This window comes from Manis javanica, chromosome 7, assembly GCF_040802235.1.
Source record: "Manis javanica isolate MJ-LG chromosome 7, MJ_LKY, whole genome shotgun sequence".
NCBI classification, from domain to species: Eukaryota; Metazoa; Chordata; class Mammalia; order Pholidota; family Manidae; genus Manis; species Manis javanica.
The window spans coordinates 121,617,364-121,635,035 of NC_133162.1; the positions used below are offsets into that span (position 1 = coordinate 121,617,364).

At 37.2% G+C, this 17,672-nt stretch overlaps 1 long non-coding RNA gene across 2 annotated transcripts in view; it reads left to right on the forward strand.

The window, feature by feature from the left end:
- The window catches only part of LOC140850491 (uncharacterized), a 216,746-nt gene extending 206,028 nt beyond the window's left edge, over positions 1–10,718 (forward strand). Inside the window, exons 1-3 of one of the 2 annotated variants that reach the window (XR_012133397.1) lie at positions 7,489–7,986; positions 9,130–9,277; positions 9,666–10,718. This is a non-coding gene — a long non-coding RNA (uncharacterized lncRNA). Of the gene's footprint in view, positions 1–7,488; positions 7,987–9,129; positions 9,278–9,665 lie in introns of those variants that run through there. The other variant, XR_012133398.1, reaches the window with a different exon arrangement.
- The last annotated feature ends 6,954 nt before the right edge of the window (positions 10,719–17,672 follow it).

Here is a 17,672-nt window from a genome sequence, read left to right on the forward strand (position 1 = left end):
TCTTTTCCAAAATTTTAGAGGATTGTTTGTCACATTTAGATATTTAATGTATCTGAGATTGATTTTTATTTATGTTAAATAATCTAACTTAGGGTTGCTTTTGCTAACAATTCATTATAAATGGTATTTTCCTTACTGATTCGTATACCACATATATTATGTACCATGTCCTTCTATATTTATGCATCAGTTTTCTGGGCTCTCTCTTCTAATCCATTAATTGATTTGACAATTATGAAATCAACACAATACCATTTTCATTAGTATAGCTTCTTTTAAAAAAATGAGCTATTTTGTTTTACTTTACATATGGAATTTAGAACCAGTTAAGTTTTATGAAAATGTCATTGCAATTTTATTTGGAGTCGCATTAAATTTTAGATAAATTTTGGGAGAGAGGCATTTTACTATGCTGACTACTCCCAGTTACTCAGGTCTTTATAACTTTCAAAACAACTGAGCATCTTTCTTGGGCCATGAAGTGAAAACTTCATGTTCAGAATGGCAGAACAAGAGAGATTCAGAATCCCTGATAGCTGTCAAGGTGTCAAGATTCACCATTTTATGCAAAATGGTCTTACACATTTTCTTTGTTAGGATTTTTCATTAGACTAAAAAAAATACTGCTACTGTGAATTGGATTTTTAAGTTTCCTTTTCCTAAGCAGCTGTTACTGGCATAAACAAAACATTATTGGTATTTTTGAATGTTGATCTTGTGTCTATAAATCTTATTGAACTCTCTCATTGGTTTTCATAAGTTTTTCTTTTGGGGGCTCAAATAATGACAATATTGAGGGTCATTCTGTGACAGAAACCAGTCTTTTTCCTCCAATATTCTTTTTCCTCTGAAAGACAGTCCTGCATTTTAACTGGGCATATGGCTGTAGAGGATAAGGCCTTTATTTCCCAGGCTCTCTTATAGTTAGGTGTGGCCCTATGATTAAATTTTAATTATGGTGAGATAATCAGAAGGAGTATATGCAACTTTATGGAAGTTTATTTAAAAGGAAAACAAATTAGCTCTTAACACCCTCTTCCTTATATGGAATGCAGAAGTGATGAGTGGTGCTGGAGCATTTATCTTGGGCCATGAAGTGAAAACTGCACACTGATGATGGCAGAACAATAAAAAGAGGGATCCTGAATCCGTGATAACTGTCAGGTGTTTCCAGTCAGCCCAGGCCACTGAGGTTTACAGGAGGAAGAAAAAAAAATTAAAAATAAACTGTTATCGTGAGTCTTTGGGTTTTCTGTTACTTGGAATAGGACCTGTTCTTCCCATCCTCCTGTTTTTCCTTTGTCTTGCTTTGGATTTTGGTGAGGCCCTTCAGTACAGTGTCTCATCGTGGGGTTGGACTTAAAATACTTTTGAATTTGATGAATATATCTAAAATACCACCACATATATGATTGTTTGTTATATGGCTTTATTAAGATGAACTTTATTAAGTTTAGGAAATGCCATTCTATTTCTACTTTCAAAGGAGGGTTAAATTTTTCAAATGTTTCTTTTTTCTCTTTTAGCATCTATTGAAATAAGCCATATGCTTTTTTCTCCTTTAATCCATTAATGCGGAAAAGTATGTTGATAAATATCCTAATGTGAAATTATCCTGTCATTCCTAGGATAAATTCCCTGTGATAATGATGTTTTTTTATTTAAAAAGTTACTTTTGATTCCAGTTTAACATTTAAGACATTATGGACCTATGTTCATTTCATGTTTTTTCTGCTTCTAGTTATCTCATCAAGATTATGCTTGATTTATACTGTGAGTTGTACAGTTTTTCTTTAGCAAGAATTTATATATGATATTCCTTGGAAGTTTGGTGAAATTAAGCTGTAAAACTGTTCAGTATGAAAGGAGATTTTTGAATACCACATCAATGTCCTTAATAATTAATTTATTTAGATATCCATTTCATTTGGATCAGTTTTCTCTCTTTCTGTCTTTATATAGATAGATAGAGTATATCTAACACCAGATTCATTCCTTCTTGATTTTTTTCAGATTTACTGACTCTAATCTCTATTGTGTGATTAATGATTTTTTTTTAAATCTCTGAAGTATCTTTCAGTGGTTCATCTGAAGTTAAATTATTCTACTGAATAATCATTATCCACTGAGGAAGGGAAATTTGTTCTATTTGGGTTCTCCACTTTTTAGTTTAGAAAAAGCCTTGGAAGAAAATGTCATCAGCATTACAAAAAGAATGTAGTGAAAATCTGGCTGTCATATTATGTGAACTGATATGCATTTTAGGCAATATTATTTAAATTAATAAAGAAGAATCCCAAAGTTCATAGCAAGGGTTGGAGTGGCATATAATAAATACCTTCTCAGTCTTGTTTTCTCTCTGAACCATTCTCCACAATGGCTATCACTTATTTTCAAGTTAGGTCTTCACGCTATCGTTAAGTTAACCATTAAGTTTAGGAACTGACTTATCAGTTATTACACCATGTCACATGGCATACCAAAACCCTTCACGAGCAAGCAGTTAGATGCTAATCAATATGAAAATGTATTTTTGCCAATATTGTCAGGCAATTACTCATGTGATAAGGAATGTTTCTGGCTACAGCCTATTTTACTTAACGGATAAGAGACACAGCACGCTGCTGAGAGGGATGGCGTATTTACTGAGGCTCAGTACAGGCTGTTGAATGCTGAAACAGATTTCCACCTGGCACCCCACCTCCACACTTGCTCCTCACTCCCCACTATACCTCTTTCAAAGATCAACTAGGCTGAACTTTTAAGGCCTAAATAAGATCATTTTGCTTTCCTGTTAAAATCTGCCAATGACTTCGTTCTGTACCCAGAGGAAAATCGGACTCCTTACCACAGCTTGAAAGACCACAATACTTTGCCACCACCTATCTGCCCAACCCCAGCCTTCGTTTACTATGTCTGGTGCACTGTTCCCGCTGCGCTGGCCTTCCGGGTCTTGAAGTATGTTCAGCTTATTCCCTTCTTGGGCCTATTCCTGCTTTTCACTCTGCACAGAATACTCTCCAGAACTGTTCATGCATAATTGCACAACTTAAATATGACCTCTCCAGAGATACTTCCTGTTCTCCCGCCAAAGCCCTAGTTACTCCATCTCCTCTGTGTATGTACGTTGGAAAGATAGCAACAGTCCGAGGAGGTCCATTTTCTTTAGGGGAGACAGATGTGGAATTTAAAGGAGTTAAGTACAAACCATCCTCAGGTGAAGGTTTGGCTCTTCAGGGCCCCGAGTTCCCATTTGGATGTACGGAGTGAATGATGCCACCCTGTAAACAGAGCTCTATGCTAGACCCTTGAAAACTTTCTTCCCACACTTCTCAGTACCTGAAATAATCATCTCTTGGTTTGCGTTCTTATGTATTATTTGCCACTCCACACCAGAACATAAGCTCCTTGTGGGCAGGATCATGAGTGCCTTATTCACTGCTCTAACCCATACACCCTACTGTATCTGAGAGTTGTTCAGTATTTGTTGCCTGCTGATTGACTAAATAACCTGGTCTCCACTGCCTCCCAGTTCAGTCACTCCTCCAGAAAACTTGTTGAATTTTCAATCCAAACATTAAGTTCTCTCTTTTTTGAAACATCATAACTACCCTCTGATGACCTCCTATTCTTCCTGTATTCTCTTTCTGTGAATTTCCTATCCTCCGCACTGAAAAGTAAACTTTTAAAGAGCATGGATAATGTCATATCCATCTCCTCTGCAACATGCAGCACTATGTCTTATACAACTTTACTATTAGCGTATTACTTTATCAAATTAACACAGTACTGATTTCCTATTAGTTCAGGCTTTTAGATTTTAAGTTGTGAATTAAAGTTATATACTCTATTAAATGGCAGTTATTTTTCCTTTTGAAAATATAATTGTTTCTGATCTGTCCTCATTCGTTATGTTTTCTTTGCCCAGACACGCTCTACTTAGAAACTGCAAACTGACATCTCACTCTAAACACAGCCTGAACATATATTTTATCTGGCTCTCACAATGTTTTAAATGTTTTTAATTAGATGCTACCATTTAAAAATCGGTTTTCATAAAATTTTTTGGACTTTCGGTTTTCCTGAAATATAGGGCAATCTGATAACCCTGGGTCCACATATCCTCATGACAACAAACACTAAAAATGCTCCATGCTCTGGTTCACCGTAGTCCCCGCTGGGCTTGCCTCATTTACTTGTGGTATATGCTTAAATTCTTGACATACTGGAGTTTGAACTCCAGCTTTATCCCATTTCTACCATGTCTATGTAATTTCAGTCAGTGATGATCCAGTAGTAACTACCTAAAACACCCTGTTTGACTCCGAAGTATGAAGTGTTTCAATTACGTTCCATGTTTGACTAGGTATGGAAGCCTGTAAGGCTTTGAAAGAAAAGGAGGATTGTCTAACCCTCCCACAGAGGCTCCCATTTCTTGGGAGCAGTAAGAAGAGGTAGAATTCATACGGACATTAGAATGCTTGGATTCTATTACCACTATTCAGATTCTTTTGTGATGACTTCACCACTTTGGGCTGTAGTTCCTCCTCTGCAAGGTAGGAATGATGTGTGTGATTCTTGCTCTTACTGTCTGTCTCGCCAGTGGGTTTCAGCCCCAGGCAAGTTCACTCTTGATTTGATGAGACCGAAAAATGACAATGGAACGCTCTTGAGGTGAAAGGGTTTACACCCAGCTTTATTCTACAGTGGCAGGTCAAGTGCTAGAATCCCATCCACCTCAGGGCAAGTCTGCATACAGCAAGCCGGTCTCTCTGGCCCTGCAGCGTGTCAGTCTCTGTTCTAGGTGCTGCCACCCCTCCAGCCTCTGCTGCTCCTCCACTCCTCTGCAGCAGAGCTCTTTATATAGAGTCAGTAATAACGTATTGCTCACATGGGTGACGTGGGCAAGCAGACCAGGGTCAGGTAAGAATCCTGGCCATGGGAACTTTCATTTTCTCTGATTTATGACTTTTTTTGGAAAAAATTTTTTGATGTTTTTCTTTGTATGTTAATTTTCATTACTAACCTTGACATACACAGCTGACAAGTCTTTCTGACCTGACACTTGCTCACAGGGCAGCATCTTTTCTGTGTTGTGAACACCTGTTTAATGCTTTCTAGGCAGTCCATGGATGTTCAGAAGTGCTATTTAAATTGAATACTATTATTCAAACGACTTCCATGAAGATAATATTTGACAAGAGTTGAGCTGTATGGTTACATTTCCCTTGACATCCTCTTAGATTTCTAAATGAAAGGGGAAAGTTCATGGTAGGATGTATTTTGGCTCTCAAAGAAAAAAGATGGTGATGAATTATGCATTGTTCCCTTCCTGTGTAGTCAGTGTATCTTAGAACATGGATCACTGGGCCCTGTGCTCAAGGGGATTCTGGCCTTTCGGTGAACTTACCCCATCTGCACTCCTCCTTGAAGCATTTGTTCAGTTCCTCCGCTCTCCCCATGTGAATCTGTGTCCGACATGACTAAGGGAATGGTGTGCTCTATGTCATGACTCTCCCTACCGAAGCAGAGAGAAGCCAAGTCACAGCACAGCAAGCACAAGACTTGCTTCTTAGGCAAGTGTTTCCTTAACAAGGAATAAAAATGAGACACTCCAGGCTAAGCATGAAAAGAAATCCAAGACAGTTTCACACTTACTTTTTGATTAATGTGATGGTCAGAGATGTTGTTTTCTAGCTAATGTCAGTGTGAAGTGATGTGCACCCAAACATTAGACACCAAAAGAAATGTAGGTCTCCGCCTATGGTATTAGGAGCAAGGATGAAGGATTTCTTTATAACCTGCAAATGGATGGAAGAAGAAATATTTTTTCCACTGATGTGAGGCATGCAAATTAGTGCTCACCTACTATTTACAGAAAACTCTTTTTGTTAAAAGCTCTGGGACTTGTTTTCTCTGAGAGATATTTGTAACTATAATTAAGAAATCTGTTTAAATTGTGCTGATAATTATCCTAATTGGTATGAAAATCTGATTGACTACTTAGAGGAGTAAATTGCCCCAGCTGAGTTTTATAAGCAACACGCTTTTAAAAAAGAGAAGCTGAAGTAAGTAAATAGGTTTTCAAAATGAAGGCCCTGTTAACATTAAGTAGGTCACATTTAGAAGTCCTCTTTGTATGTCAGTTTATATTAATTTGGGCAACTTGGCAACCTTGCAATATTTATATCCAGGACTAAAATGAGGTCCCAAATAAAGTGCAGTTGAATTGCTTGAGATGCTTTAAGGCAAAAGATGCTCACTGTCAAGTACCAGACACTAAAAGCTCTAAGAGTTGGAGGGCTAATACAATTACCAAGTGAACAATTGGATGTAGGGACTTAAGTGCGTGTCCATCCTCAAGAGACCAGCCATCTTCATGAGACCAGGGACTTTCCAGATGTAATGAGCACAGGCCCAGTGATCCATGTGCTGATACACCAACAACACAGGGAGGAAACAAATGCATAAGGAACACAACTGCGAGTGTACCTTAAAATGTATGTCCCTAGTAATAGCATATTGGGAGAAGGACCTGAAAAATCTCTATTTGAAAGAAATGTTCCTCTGATGACTTTTTAATTCACTTCAAATTTGAGATCATCATTGCACTTATTTGCCCAAACAGTGAAGAGATTTCAAGTAGCAGAAAAGAAGGCAAACTGAAGGAAAGGACATTTGAGCCAAAGAATTGAGTAGCTTATCTACCAGGAGAGGAACGGAGAAGTGAGTGAAAGTGAATGACCTCAAAGCATTAATATTTGCCTTTGGAAGATATCCTATGTTTTGGCAGCAGATTTACCAACATAATTTTGTTTAGGATGATAAATAAGTTTTCATTTCCAAAATACATACCAAAGAATGTGTATTGCTAGAGAAAGAGCTCCCCATATTGTAGGGGAATGACAACAGAAAGCCAGTTTGGGATTTAACATTTGCCTGGGAAAAATCCACTAAGTGAACAGTCTAAACATAAGTGATTAAGGGAGAGTTGTTCATAGATTAAACATCCTCTATAACACATAGCATTATTAAAAAACACCCTGTCTTAATGGTAGCCTATAGTAATGCATCTTTGGGTACTGTTGTCATAAGTGGAATACAATAAATCCATAAGGAGTAAGCATTTTTTCATGGGGTAGTTACTTTGTAATTGTAATAATAAACCCTGAATTATACATTAAGAGCATTGTGGTTGGGGAGGGAGGACAGTGCTGTGAATATGGTGAGCACTTTGCATTTTTTATGACAATTATTTTTCAACTTTTCACCAGTCTTCCCATCTCAAAGATTATACTCCTTTAAACTGTATCTATTTCTTAAAGCAAAGTAAACAAAACAACATTTAGAAACTTAGGAGGGAAAAGAATGAAGATATTAGTTCCTTTTTTCTTCTATTAATATTTATATATCATTATAATATGTCATTATAATGATCATACATTATTGGTCATATTATTGAGTATATGAATATAATGATCAAATAATTATATAATATATGATATATTATATAATATAATATTGACATACACTACCTCATGTTAGTGACTGTGGGGAAAATGGAAGTTCCTATGGCCAGGATCCTCACCTGACCCTAAACTAATTGATGTTGTACTTGGCCTACTGCTAGGCCAATGCTTCTAAACCCATAGGCAATGAGCTATTATTGACTGAGTCCCCTATATAAAGAGCTCTGCCAGTGCTCTGGGGGGGAGGCAGAGATGGAGATAGATTATGGATGCAGACATTTTGCTAGCCCTTAACCTACCACCAGGAGAATAAAGCTGGGTATAAACCCTTTTACCCCAGGAACTTTCATTGTCATTTAGTGGTCTCACTGAATCCATAGTGAACTTGCCGGGGCTGAAACTCTTAGGCAAGATGGTGACCCTAGCCCAACTCTGTGTGGACAGGGACAATCCTGTCACCTGAAGATACTCTTAATGGATAATGGATGAGGAACCAGAGTTTCAGAGACTCTGAAAGGTAAGCTCTCAAAGGTAAAAAGCAGTCCTAGACTCTAGTGTCTTCCAGCTTTAAAACCAGTGTTCTCTCTAGTGCTTAGAAAAGAAAAATTGAGAGTTCTCTTAACTTGCTATTTAGCCATGGGAATATTGTATATTTGCTTCTGTAAGTCCAGGAAGAGGAAATCCTGGGGCAAAATACCTCTAAAAACTGAAATCTGTCAAAGGGAGAAATAAAGTTTAAAACCCATTTATTGCTTACAAACTGCAGTCCAGGGCTGTCTCTCTCCTCTGCTCCTGAAGAAACAAGCAAGCAAGCAAGCCCATCCCTTTAAACTCTCAGGTTCGGACATGCGCTCAGTTGCCCAGATAATTACCCATTGATATAGAGAGGAACTTCTCTCCACCCCTGAGGATATGCAAATGCACTAAAGCCAGGAGAGATATTCTGGAGATGTTACAATTGTACCCACACTTCTGTTTCACCTAGGCTGGAAATATGATTTCTAGCTATGTGCCCACATAAAGACATATCATTGAATAAACTGATATATCTGAGGGTTGTGATTTCGGATCAATTATAAATGCATATACAGAGATATTGGAAATACATCTGTAACTTCAAGTGAAGCAAGTGTAGTTAAGGAGGTTCTAGTAGGGGTAAAATAATAACATCATTATAGTCTTGGGGTTTTCATGTCCAAGAGATACTAGGGCTTTCTAGATTGACTTGCTGCAGGACCATTTCTTTACAGATCTCTTGTTCTTATGCCCCTACATACGGGATTTTGATAACTTATATACATCATAGACTAGGAGAATCAGTTCTAAAGATGACAGAACTGTGAAACTCAGAAAGATGTCCTTGCGGGTAATAGAATGGCCAAAGCAAGTCTTAAACGCAGGTCCTCTGACTCTTTGCCCAGTGTTTTGGAAAGAATTTAAGGATGATCTTTAGTCACAATTCTCATCCCCATTGAGAAGTATTGTGTGGGCTACAGGCATTTTCTGGACACAGTAAGCAAATCTTTATAAAACCTGCCCCTGCTGTGAGGATTCAATGCATGCATTGTTTTGGGAAACATGACAGACCGTTTCAGAAAGATAGTTCTCTTAATTCTATTAACATTTAGGAAAAGTGACATTTCAATATCTACTCTTTCAGAAAGGCCTTCCAGTGTTTTACAACAAATAGGAAACAACCTAGAGTCCCTTGCTGCAACTGAGCTAGTAGCGCCAAGTAGCTGGAACCCGTCAGACTGAAAGCCGTCCATAGCTGCATTATGGATCAGTCTAAGCCATCACTTAGGAAGGTCAGTGAATCTCCACTTCTGCCTCTTTTAATCCTCTTCTGTTCGCTGTCATCTCAGGGCAATAATCTAGCATTTCCAGTAAGCCTGAAACAATTTTAATTCTTTCAAAGTGTTAAAAAAAAAAAAAAGGCTCAGCGATGATGTGAATGTGCAGAAAGCAGGGTGACTTGGGGCTGTATCGGGTTTGAAAGTTAAACAGTTTTATTTATAGACTTTGTTCTGCAAGAAATATTAAACTACGAATGCACAAGGTAAACAGATTTAGTTTGTATACATGACATCCTAGACAGCCTATCAAGCTTCAGAATAGGCTGAGCAATTCTGTGGTTTGGGGGTTAAATTTTTCTCTGTGTTGAGAAGACAACTCATAAAAATTCATTTTCAACAGATGGTTGTAAATGAAGACAGAGCTACCTTATTGGGATTAATACACTTTCATGAAGAATTTGTTACTTTCTGGTGAAACTAAGTCATCCTATAAATCCTATCAATAAACTGATCTGGAGTTTCTTTAAAATGTACCAAAACATGAGTAACAAGTAGTGGGAATGTAGCCTTCCACTTCCTATTTCTATCCCTTGACTCCACATTTCCCACATTTGATCGTTGATAGCTTTGGACTGGAGACAACTTTGTTCCAGAAGGTTTAAGTATACATCTGTTTTATTGAGGCTGAGAAAACTATGATACCATCAACATTTTCAGGTATACAAACACCATCCAAATATGAGTATTAAATACTTAGCAAAGGACCCTTTTTGGAAAAGCTCTTTTCGTAGTAGCATTTAAGGCATAAAACTACTTTTTTTTCCTTATTCCATGATTATGTAAGCCTCAGCTGTTGCCCCGGGTTTGATCAAGGAAGGGCCATTGGACTTGGGTGAGGAGCTTTTGTTTTCTAGCTCTGTTTCTGCCTCTCACAGGATGTGTCACTTTAGGCAGAAGAATTAATGTCTGGGGCCCTCTGTTTTCACAGCTTTCAGATGAGGGGTCCGACCGGTCACTGTATTTTTACAGTCGATATTCTGGAATCACATATGAGATTATGGTCGAGGAGGTGGGGCAAGGCGCCTTACTGTCATCAGATGTATTAATTGCTTGCTTTCTAACTCTGAGCTATTTTTAGGGACAAGAGGTGAGACTATCACATGCATTGAATCCTGTGTAGGCTTAGTTGGAGTCTTAGAAGAAATAACACCTTTTATTCTGCTTCTTAAACAAGATTCTTTCAGAGTATAGGGGAAGATAAATCAGATTAAATTGCTTATGAACACCATGACTTTGAGATTGAAATGATGCTATTCAGTTTGTAAAATAACTATCATAACATACCAGTTCTTGTCCTCATCTATCTCCCTCCATAGTTGGGCACTGATAGCATAGAGAATTAGATTAATATGAACCTGTTTCATAAGTGGCACAAATGATCTAGTTGCCACAATCCAATAGAGGTTTCCAAAATTGCATTTATCATTGTTAAAAGTATTCATATTATATTGCTGTAGATGAAAAGAATCTGTCCTTTAGAAGATCATGATCTAGTGGTTCTTATTGAATCCATTAAGGGATGCTAAACAATAAGAACTTAGTAATTTCTTTCAACATTTTTGACAACCAAAAACAAATCTGAAATAGTGGAACTACTGTCAAAAACAAAACTGTTGTTTCCATTTAAAAAAGAACAGCACCTTTCACAATTCTGAGAAACCTCTTGGCTGGAGATTCCATATGATCTTAGTCTGGATAAAGTTTTGTAGTTCAGATTTGTTGCTATATTTACAGGTGAGAAAGAAGATATGACTAATTTAAGTCTAGATGATTTAAAAATAGAGAAACTCACCCAGTGTGAGAGGAGCAATTTGGAGAGCCAACAGGATAGAGAACTGTGATTTTAAAGCAATATCACTAGACATAGAAGTAGCTTGCTACACAGATTGTTAATAGGAGTAATTATCCACTTGACTTGGGTGGGTGTGGTTTAAGTAAACTTGCCCACAATTCTCATGAGTATCATGGAAAAAAGAAAGTAATTTTGGTAGGCTTTCCTAAGAACTACTTCACCATAATAGATCATACTAATTCTATCCTTTTCCCTGAAATTTCACCAGTCCCTCTTTCTCTCCCTCCTGACCATCAGGTCAATTGCTAAACTAGACAGATGGAAAGTTCTACTCAAACATAAATGCCTCTGTGTCATTTCTCTCTGGGAATAAGCTATTGCATAGTGAGAAATCTAATGTAGAGAAAAGTAATATATATTTTTCAACTACCTTTATAAAAACTATACCAGTCAATGGGGATATGAATTTGGTCGCTGCTCCCCATCCCCAAACCAAGTGACTGCCTGGCTTACATCAAGGGGTGGTGTGCCTTCCATATGGAGGGGCTGGATATAACATTTCTAGTCTCTCTCTGCCTCTTGGCCCACTCATTCCCAGCAGAACTCAGCACTATCTGAGTGGTGAAATTGGCTAGAATAAACTGGCCATGCTTGGATTACTCCTTCTCTTATTCCTCTTAGGAGCAAACTGCCTAGAGGGAGCATGTTTTCTGTTCTTCTCCAATGAAGGCACTACCCTTCACTGTCTGAGTGTGGAGGGAGAGCTCTGTCCTGCCCAGTTGTGCCTACGACTGGTAGATTAGTCAGTCTAACTCTAGGTTCAGTATTAGGAAACATTCTCTTCTACTCATATAAACTACATCCATCTACTCAGCCATTTTAGTAATCGGTGACACTTTTGCCCCCAGTCTCTTTGCTTTTATTTTTCAACCCCATATTCAGGTGGGAAAGTTAAATATTTTAATTAGCTCCTATCAAATACCAAAGATATGTATGTAGAATCTGTTCTGAGGCTAATGTTTTGTTAGAGAATGAATACATACCAGGACTTAGAAAATTAAAGAGGGTATGGAATTAGGCTTATATTTATGCTCTTAAATTATACAAACATATTTTGACATCCTCATTTGAGGTATTAACATCCTCTCTTAGAGATAAAATAGCCATTTATTTGTTCAATACAGTTTTAAGCACAATTATTCTCACCACCAAGTTTTTAAATGTGTTATTCACTGTTAGATGTTTGTGGCTGTGGTTTAACTACAATCTGTATGAGAAAGCATGGGAAAACATATATACAGAACCACCTGTCAAAATCTAAGAGCTTATTCTCTCATAGGTTCCAGTCAGATAATTTGCAGTTAGAAGAGACAGGAATGAGATACTTCATTAAAATATAGGTTCATTCATATGTAAATCCATTTAAGGAATGCTGGAGTGTAAAGGAAGAGAGATATTTGAGAATCATGTTGGTATGTGTGTCCTCACTTTGATTCAATCCAGTTATTGATTTTAAAAAAAGGATTTTCACATATTTGTGTATTTAAAAAACTACTTGTTGAGGAAGGTATTGTGCCAATCTGTTCTGCCAGGAGTTTTGGATGCTTGGTTCATGCAGTTTTAACTTTAACATCCCACCATTTCCTAAGTTGAGTACATGACGGAGATTCAGAATATCTTTCATCCACCTAGTCAGGATAATTTCCAACTCTCTGAACTCTGGAGGTGTTTACTTGGATGTTTCTGCCTTCATTCACATTGAATTTCATATTGCAAGTGTCAACAATATTGCAAAACTTTAACAAAAAGAGCTGATTTTTTTTTCCTCTGGTAGGCAGGGAGTTGTTAAAATTTTGCAACTCAAATGCACCAAGTAAGAGCACTTCTTAATCTTGTACCCCAGGGTTCTCACAATTTTTAGGGAAGCACATGTGAAAGATCAATGTTCTTATAGGCAAAACTGAGCCTGATGAATTCAGGGTACCCATAATACTCCACAGACACTGATGGAATTTTGAAGATAGATTCTTGTTCTGTCAATTAGTCAGTTAATATTTTTAGCATTGTCCCTAGTTAATTGCCCTTCCTCCAAAAATATATGTGCATTTATTGAAGTCAAATATCTTTTACACATGTGCACCCTCAGATACCATTCATAGCAAAGCAAAAACCCCTCACTGATCTTGAAAGGATATCAGGAGCTCATTACATTAGCTATCTCGTTTTACATTTGGTAAAAACTGAGAAATAAGCATGTGACTTTCCCAGAATTGTTAGTGGCCAATCCACTAACACAATCTTGTGTGCCTTTCATTATATCACATTTAAATAGAAAGGTGCAGATGTTTAGACATGGGTTTGGCACAAGGTAAGAGCTGCTACCCAAAGTGTGCATTTACTACATTGAGGTATGCTTATCACAAGTCAAGACAGCACTTACTGGGCAAGCCTGCAGTGAATAGTGAGAGCATTTGTCTATTGACAGCAATTAAAATAGACAACCCTTCTCTTACTGCTTCTCTCTTTGTGTCTCTTCCTAACACTTATCCCCCATGAGTCACTTTTTGGATTCAGTGCTTAATCCTGCAAAATAACGAGCTAGACTGGACTTTCACCTTGGTTCTGCCACTGACAAGCCATCTGAGCAACAATCAAACATAGGTTGGTCAACCTCTCTGAACTTGTTTTCTCCTCTAATAAATGAGGATGACAGTGGTAACTGTCATGTTATCACCAAGTAATTGTCAAGATCAAATGAACTAACTTACAGAACTATTTCAAGGGAGTGGGATTGGTCTAGCTCAGATTTATGTCAAAAGTGATAGTAATGAAATTTCAAGCTCATTGATTATTCATATTGTGGGACTGTTTAGATCCTTGGCCCATACTTGCTAAATGCCAGACCTGACCCCAGTCATAATTAAAACTCAAAATGCTTCCATAATTTCCAAAGTGGATCTATTTGAGAACCATCAGACTGTAGGCACAGTTCTTAGCATAGTGCATGGTGCATATTAAATAATTACTCTTAGGTATCATCATCATCTTTTTCATCATCCAAGAATTGCCAGAAGACAGTGTTTGGGATCTTTCCAGAATCTTGACATCTTCTCTAAATTGGGATGTGTATGGTGGACTTATGCAAGCTTCACCTGTGCTATGAGCTGTTTCAAGGGGAATAGGATTGGCCTAAATCAAATTTAGGGGCCCATTTAAACTTACTGTCCAAATAGTTTGGTTTATTTAGTGATTAGATCTGATGATCTAGTTTCTTGACTCTAGGTCCACCCATTTCCCAAAATGAGATAACATAATGATTCCATCACTACAGGAGAAATCTTCTGGGATTTAGAATTACTGGGGAAGTCTGGGCCACATGCTTGTCTTAGTCCCTTTTAACCTCATCTCTGTTATCTGAGACAACCTAGCCCTTTATCTTGGCCATTTAGCTAGAAGCTTTCCCTGTGGCTACACTGCTGCTCTTTCTCCCTTCCTCAACATCAAACTACTATGTGGGTTCATGCTATGGACACGACCTGACAGTTACATTGCCCCAGTCTGAACTTTCAGATATGCTTGTCCTGTCTCACCAAATATGCCAAGATTTACTCAAACTGGATCATAGTTCCACATTATTGTTTGACCTTGCATTTTGTTGGTCAGCCCCCCACTGGGGTTGTGACTTTACAGCTTTTTCTCTTCCTGCAGGGGTTCTTTTCCTGTCTTGCTGAGCTACCAGCCCCATGGTGTTACTCCTCCTAGCCTGGCTCTTGCACTGTGGCCTTATGCCTCAGCTAGAGGCGTCAGCTAATTCTCTTTTTTGTCAGTAGTCTGATAAAAAAATTGAAGAGTTTGGAGTAGAAACTATTGACTAAAATAATTACCCTGCTTATCCTCAATCAATTTGAAGTCTACTTCAAAGAGATAGTAATAACTTTGGAGCCCAGCATGTGGAAACATGTGAACACATCTGCGAACTGCCACTAGTGAGAATTTGATATTAAGACTGCTTTTGACAACTCAGTATGGGAAAGATATAATAATTGAAATGACAGGTTAATGGGAACCCACAACCTACCTGGGGTGTGGAGTTGTATTTCTTGTTAGGTTTATCTAGGATGTAAGATCAAACACAGATGACAGTTTCTCCACTATCTTTTTGATATAACAGGTTTGGCAATGAGTTTAACCAGAATGGTAAAAACTGACTTTACAAATGAATTTCAGCAATGATCACTCGTAACATTTCTTCATCTTATTGTAATAAAGCAGTATAGTACAGTGGTTGAGGGTTGGGTTTTAGAGTTGGACAGACCTGAGTTTAAAGCTAGTTTCAAACAAATATAAGCCATGTGCCTTGGGCCAATTACTTCACTTCCTTGAACTTTATTTTTTTCATCTGTAATATAAGGACAATAATCCCTACCTCATGGGGTGGTTGTGATAGTTAAATGAAATAACACATGGAAAGTGCTAAGTAGAATGCTTTCTTCATAGTGAGTCCTCAAAAAAAAAAAGATAACTATTACTGAGTAGCTAAGGGTTTTATATTCCAGTAGTTTATTAAACCCCTATTAAAAAATTAAGTGGTGGTCCTCATGCCTTAGAATATGCTTCCATCATCCCTTTCTGCTGTTTGCTTTGGTCTTTCTCACATTCCAAATGAATCTGGAAATTTTCCATAAGCAAGTTCCCCAGGAAAGAGGGAGTCCGTGAAGGTAATAGTGAAATAAAGGACCAAGAACATCTGTTTATGATCCTGAAATGCAACAAAACAATGCCATTTGGAAGAAATGTGCTGGTAAGACACACCAGCATGTATTGTCATCGAACTAGTACATGCTTTTATTAAGTCAAGACCATTTAAGATTTTCTCACTTGACTTTGGTGATCATTATCAAACTTTCATCAAAGTGGAATTTATGTGACATTTGCTCATTGTCAGCATTCCTTTTAGTTTATGAAGGGAGGATTAAATATCTATGTAGAATCAGAAATTGTTCATGACATATCCCATGGTTACAAACTCTATAAGGGTAAGAATCATGCATGTGTCTTGTTTTCTACTGTATCTTTATTATATAGCATCATGCCTAGTACATAGTCGGTACTAAAAAACAAATTGCCTACTTTGATATAATTACTAATATAAATCATTAGTCTATAATCATTTATAAAAGTAGTTGGTAAGAAGTCTGAAGATAAGATGACATTCAGCCAAACGTTTCTGTCAGATTTGTCTAATAAGACTCCTTTTATGTGAACCAATTAAACTTAGGTCATTTCTCTGCCTTGAGGGAATAGCCTTCAGTCATGATCAATCTGTGTGACTCTTTGCAAGGGGTATTTTATTTTTAATGAAAAATTAAATGACCAGTGGTATTTTTTAGACTTGTTCATTAACATTTTAGCTGTGTTACCTGAAATGTTGATGTATGGTTAAATTAAGGTTGTGGTTTTAGGTGACAAGCTAAAAATTACCAGAATGTTACATTATACATAAAAGACAAGGATATTTAAATTAGTAACTAAATGAGCATGGCTTTGGACCCAGGTTTCAGCCATGGAGTTCTTAACAACTATACCTTACCACTTCTCAGTGTAACCCAAAACTGGAACCCCGAATTAATTTTTTTTTTTTGTGAAATCTCTGCTTTTTGGGGAAAAGGGTAATTACGAGGAAATTAAAGGGTTAAGTATTTTATCAAAATGCAGTTTTGTAGCATATAACTGAAAGTAGAAAACTATTATTTTTCTATTGTGACTATAACATATCATGGTATTAAATGCATTACACATAAAAAAATAAAAATGACACTGTCATATTTCTAGAGTTTCTCTGAGGGAGTAAGCTTCAGTTGCTCGCTATGTTAGATATCTTAATAATGGCTTTATTTTCTGGCTTCCCTTCCCTATATCATTATTTCCTATATTTTAAAATATTGCCCTTCTATTCCCTGTGTATTTCCTATATATCATAAAAAAACTATTTTCCGTGGAATACTTTTTTTCAGAGTCTATTTCTGAGAGAACTAGCTAAAACAATGATATTTATAATTATTGGGTACAAATGTTGAATAAAAATAGCTTCAAATGTGTTAATATATTAGGAGAAAGAGTTAAAACACCTTGGAGAATATGTTTTATAGTCATTGATTATAAACTCACCTGGGAGCCCTGCTCGAGGCCTCTGGCTCTCTGCCTAGTTTACTGTTTCAATTCAACTTAAACCAAGAAGACAAAAAAAAAAACCTCACACGAATAAGGACTCCACTCAACCTTCTCTTCACAGGAGAGATTCTTTCCATTATAAAGGAAAATGAATCTCCCTTCAGACACCAAATGCAGGACTTAGCAGGGAGAGAACTGCCTTTTATCTACTATCAAGGGTTGAAAGGGCAGCTACAATTAGAAAACTATCTGGGCCTTTCTGATCTCTCTGAGTAGATGATGGGGTTCCTAGTTAGATTTGTCTTTGGGCAAAATATTTCCTACTTGGGATCTGAGGCATCTGGAGACAAAATAACAGAAGTTATTTTTAATATTGTAAAAATG